This window comes from Arachis ipaensis, chromosome B02 (genome assembly GCF_000816755.2).
Source record: "Arachis ipaensis cultivar K30076 chromosome B02, Araip1.1, whole genome shotgun sequence".
NCBI lineage: Eukaryota > Viridiplantae > Streptophyta > Magnoliopsida > Fabales > Fabaceae > Arachis > Arachis ipaensis.
The window spans coordinates 47,808,761-47,815,002 of NC_029786.2; positions in this window are offsets into that span (position 1 = coordinate 47,808,761).

The window sequence follows — 6,242 nt, forward strand, 5'->3', positions numbered from 1 at the left end:
CTAAACATTTCTTTCACATTTTCATAAAGATATATAACACCCAATTCTTAAACCAAACATTTTCAAACCCACTTTTCCCCACACTTAATTCATGAGCACTTTCACTAGTCTAAGCTAACCAAGGATTCAAATTAAAGACATTATTGTTTTTCACTTAGAGTTAATGATGTGCTAAAGTAAAGAACAAAGGGGTAAAATAGGCTCAAGTTGGTTTGCAAAGGATAATGAAAGGTAAGGCCATATGGGTATGTAAGCTCAGTGAAACAAAGGCCTCAATCATGTAAGTGAATGCATACATCAAACCATGGAAATATAGAATTAAGCAAGACAAAGATTACAATTTTAGAGAGAAAAATACACACTAAAACAGAATTTTGGTTGATAAAATGCAACCAATTCAAATAGGCTCAAAAATCTCACAGGTTTTGTGTGTTGGAGTTCTAAACCATGTTCTAGTATAATATCTCTTCAAACAAGTGTAACATTAAATTTTTATTCAAATTAGTGAAATTCTCTAAAAATTTTCTTGAAAAAGAAAATATTACTTCAACCAAGTGGTAAAATATGCAAAAAATTAAACAAATATGCAATCAAACATGCAAATGCAACAATGAATAAGGAAAATAAATCATTGGTGTTGACATAGAGGAGTAACTAACCCATGGAGATCGGTATCGACCTCCCCACACTTAAAGATTGCACCGTCCTCGGTGCATGCTGAGATTTGCAAGTGGACGGGGGTTGTGGTTCCTCAGCTGGGGCTCTTTTTGTTCCTTTCCTTGCCGGTAGTTTGGGAGTAGCTTTCTCTTTACCCTTCTTGGTGGCCATCCTGAAAAAGGAAAAAGGAAGTGACTTATAAAGCTAAGGGTTAGAGCAAGGAAGAGAGCGGGAAGGGTGGTGATGGATGCACATTAAGATATAACTAACATTAACACATGCTCGCGAGTACATGTGAAAAGCCATCAATGGAAAATAGCTAGTGCATATAAGGACAAGTGAATGCAAGGTGTTTATTGGCATGCCAGCAAAGGGCATGAGTAGCATAGATCAAGCATTACTCGTAACAAACCATCATGTTTGTATTGACAATTAATTTCAATTAATACAATAGTAAATGGAGTTTATGAAAAGCAAGCATTGAATAGTATAAAGTAAAATAGAGAAGTGCATAATGCCATACCGGCGTTTTCACAAACACATAGCATGCATGGTAAATAATCTAATGAAAATAATAAATTGAACATGCAAGCAACCCTTTAAAAATATATATATAATTGTCAAATAATTCTTCTAATAATCCACAAGTAAAATATAGAAATAATGACCCAAATAGATTTCTAACACCAATGAAAATAATGCAATGAATGAAAGTATGCAAATAAATTAAAATAAAATAAAAAGAAAAATAAGAAGAATGAGAAGGGAAAGAAGATAAGAAGGGAAGAAGAAAGAAATAAGAAAAGATAAGAAAAATAAGGATTAGAGAAGAAAAGATAAGAAAATTGGCTGATCTGGATATTCTGTGCGCCGCTTATGACGCGGACGCGTGAGTGACGCGGTCGCGTGGTGCGTGATAAGGTCAGGTGACGCGGACGCGTGGGTCACGCGATTGCGTGGCCTGTTTTGTGCGATTGGCGCAAGTGCAGCCTCGCGGTCGCGCAACTCTCTGTTCGAAACTCTTTTGCCAAAAATCTGGGTGACGCGATCGCGTGGGGCATGCGATCGCGTGAATGGCCATCTTTTAAAAACGACGCGGACAGGTGGGGCACGCGTTCGCGTGGTGAGGCTTGGGCTTCCAGCACGAGTCCAGCCCAACTCCAGCTCAACTTTCTGCCATGCACCCTGTTTACGCCAATTTCAGGTCACGCGGCCGCGTGGGTGACGCGGTCGCGTGGGAGGCCATTATTCCCATATGACGCGGTCGCGTCAGCAACACGGTCGCGTGGGGTGATTTGTGCCATTGGCACGCCTCCAGCGCTGCTCCTGCGAAACTCTCTGTTCATATTAATATTGTCTCCCATCTCCTTGCGACGCGGACGCGTCACTGATGCGGTCGCGTCGCGTGCTCGCTTTTTTTTTTTGATAATCTGAAAAAAAATGCAGAATGCAGTGTTAATATGAATGTGATGCAAAACTCCAGGTTCAATATAATAAAATAAAATGAAACTCAAAAACAAATAAAATTAAATAAAAATGAAAAAGGACGATCATACCATGGTGGGTTGTCTCCCACCTAGCACTTTTAGTTAGAGTCCTTAAGTTGGACATTTGGTGAGCTTCCTGTTATGGTGGCTTGTGCTTGAATTCATCCAGGAATCTCCACCAATGTTTGTATCTCCAGTAACCTCCGGGATCCCAAACTAGGCGCAGAAAGCCTTCAAGTAAGTTAAAGCAAGTGACCAGGCCCCAAGAGTGGTTATTGATAGAATGGATTCCGGGGTCCCAGACCTTGCCCTTGCACCCGTCTTTTGGTTGAGCAATATTGTTCCATCTGGGTGGTAAGCAGTCTGAATTCTCACGTAAGCGGCCAAACAACTTCCTAGACCCATTCAGTTGAACTTTACACCAACCTTTGCATTTAAACTTAAAGCTTCCAACCATGATGAACCTTGCAAGACAATTCTTACCACTGACCATCTTTCTCTTACTCTTAATGCCACAAAGAGCTCTAAGTTGACCATCCGTCTCTAGTAGCCCATATTCAAGTGGGATTAGAAAGCTAAGAGATATGAAATTTACCCACTTGAATGTTGTGAAGGATGATGGCAACTTAGGAGGAGGTATTTTCAATGAAATTGCAAGCTCCACTCCCTTGTGCTCTTCTCTGATAATTACCACCTCCTTGCAAGCTTCTTCAATTTCAACCTCTTCCTCTTGGTAGCTTTCTTCCAATTCAATCTCCTCTTCATTGCTTTCCAAGGGCATGGGAGGTTGTGCTTCTTCTTCTTGAATCTCCATCTCTTGATCAACCTCTTCCAAGTCTTTAACTGTCATATGCTTTGGAGGTTGTATACCCTCCTTAGCATCAATTTCAAACGTCTTGGAAGGGGGTTTTATGACTGGACTTTCCCATGGAGGTTCTGCATCTCCTAAGTCTTCAACCAATTCTTCTTCTTCAATAATCCCGGCTTCCTCTACTTGTTCCAGTATAAAGTCATGCTCCGTACTGTTCACTGGAGTTTCTAGTATCTCCTTCATACTACGTTCTTCATTAGATTGTCCATATGAAGCCATGGAGATTCCTTGAGTGTCCGAACGTCGGGAAGCTAATTGACTCATTATTGCTTGCCCCAATTGATGAATGGTTGCCTGACATCGATCCACTATTTCCTTGAGACGATCCTTTGCCTCTTGATGCACTCGGCTTTCATAAATAGGATCATAGTGCTCTTGGATTGATGGATATGGAGATGGTGAATATTGAAGTGGTGGTTCTTGTGAGTAATTGAGTTGGAATTGGGGTGGTTCTATATATGGTTCATATGGCTCATAAGGTGGTTGGTATGGTGGTTAAGGGTTGGGGTTATATGGAGGTGAATGGCGGAAAGGGGGCTTGTGAGTGTGGTGGTCCAAAGTTATGTTGAAGAAAGGGTTCATAGGCATATGGTGGTGGTTGTTGATAGTCCATTGGAGGTGGTTGTTGCCATAAGGGTTGATCAAATCCTTGTGGCTCCTCCCATCTTTGATTGTTCCAACCTTGATGCCTGTTCTCGTTGTAATTTCTTCTTCCTGCAACATAATTATAACCAGACTCATAGCCAAAGGGGTGAGAGTTCATAGTAGCAAATAAAAAATAAAAACAAATTTAAATTAAGAGGTTATTTAAATTTTGAAAATTAAATTTTGAAATTTTGAATTTTAAATTTTTGAATTTTGAAAATTTTTAAATTTGAATTTTTGAAATTTGATAAGATAAAATAAAAATTTTAAAATAAAAACCAATAACCTCTTAACTTAAGAAAAAGCAAAAATAAAAACAAAAAAACAAGCAAAAATAAAAAAAATATTTACAATAACCAATAATAAGGCACACATTTGCAATTCCCCAGCAACGACGCCATTTTGACGTTAGGATTTTTGCCAGTAAAGAATGTCATAAAAATAGTCGCGTTGTAGATATAGTCTCTAAACTGACAAAAATCCCTTCGTACAAACGTTTTGGTTGTCACAAGTAACAAACCCCTTTTAAAATTGATAACCGAGTATTTAAACCTCGGGTCGTCTTCTCAAGGAATTGCAGGGAGGTATGTTCTTATTATTGGTTATGAGTTTGTAAATTGGGGGTTTTGGATCAAGGTAAAAAGTTAGTTAAGTAACAAGTAAAATAAAATAATAATAATAAAATCTCTTGGCAAGATATGAAAACTGGAAGTCCTATCCTAGTTACCATTATCAATTGTAATGAGAATTGGATTTTTCTCCCACTTTGTTAACCTCTAACTATGAAGGTAAGTTAAGTGGATGAATTAATTTTGATTCCTCAAGTCCTAGTCTTTCCTTGGGAAAAGTCAGAGTTAGTGGAACTCGAATTAATTCTTAAAGAATTCTAATTTTCAATTAACAATGAGTTTGATAACTCAAGAGTCTCGAATGACTCAACCAAAGCCAAAAGGAAAAGATCTAAATTATTTATATAAATAAAAGAAAGCAATCATAAATCTGAAATACCTCAATTAACTCTAATAAAGATATCAAATGTAACATGGAAGAGTTCATAAATTAAATTAAGAAAATAAATAAAAATAAAGAACCTGGGATTGAGAGTCACTCCTAAAACTAAGAGAAGTCCTAAATCCTAATCCTAAGAGAGAGGAGAGAACCTCTCTCTTTAAAAACTACATCTACTCCTAAAATTGTGAATGTGAGAGCCTCCTGATGAATGGATGTATTCCCCCATTTTATAGCCTCTAATCTGTATTTTCTAGGCCGCAAACTGGGTCAAAAACAGCCCAAAAATTGCTCCCAGCGTATTCTGGTACGTTCAGGTCGCGGGCAAGTGACGCGGAGGCGTCGCCCATGCGGCCGCGCGGATTGAAGTTCGCAGATGCGACGCGTCTGCGTGGATCATGCGTTTGCGTCGCCTAGAATCAGGGCAACTATAGCATATTATATATCAAATCGAAGCCCCGGACGTTAGCTTTCCAACGCAACTGAAACCGCATTGTTTGGATCTGTGTAGCTAAAGTTATAGCCGTTTGAGTGCGAAGAGGTCAGGCTAGACAACTTTGCAATTTCTCCAACTTCTTGTATTCCTTCCACTTTTGCATGCTTCCTTTCCATCCCCTGAGCCATTCCTGCCTGTAATATCTGAAATCACTTAACACACATATCAAGGCATCTAATGGTGATAAGAGAGGATTAATATTAGCAATATAAAGGCCAAAGAAGCATGTTTTCAATCAAAGCACATAGTTAGGAAGGCAAATGTAAAACCATGCAAATAGTATAAATAAGTGGGTAAAGAGTTGATAAAATCCACTCAATTGAGCACAAGATAAACCATGAAATAGCGGTTTATCAAGCATTCACATGTCCATATGGAGTATTTGCCTACAGAAGGATGCCATTTGGGCTGTGTAATGCACCTGCAACCTTTCAGAGATGCATGCTCTCTATTTTCTCTGATATGGTGGAAAAATTTCTGGAAGTCTTCATGGATGACTTCTCAGTATATGGAGACTCATTCAGCTCTTGTCTTGATCACCTGACACTGGTTCTGAAAAGATGCCAAGAGACTAACCTGGTTTTAAACTGGGAAAAATGTCACTTTATGGGGACTGAAGGGATTGTCCTTGGGCACAAGATTTCGAACAAGGGAATAGAGGTGGATCAAGCTAAGGTAGAGGTAATTGAAAAATTACCACCACCTGTCAATGTTAAGGCAATCAGAAGCTTTCTGGGGCATGCAGGATTCTATAGGAGGTTTATAAAAAATTTTTCAAAAATTGCAAAACCTCTAAGCAACCTGCTAGCTACTGACACGCCATTTGTGTTTGACACAGAATGCCTACAGGCGTTTGAAACTCTGAAAGCTAAGCTGGTCACAGCTCCAGTTATTTCTGCACCAGTATGGACATTACCATTTGAGCTAATGTGTGATGCCAGTGATCACGCCATCGGTGCAGTATTGGGACAGAGGCATGACAAGCTTCTGCACGTCATTTATTATGCTAGTCGCGTTTTAAATGATGCCCAGAAAAATTACACAACCACAGAAAAAGAATTGCTTGCAGTGGTTTATG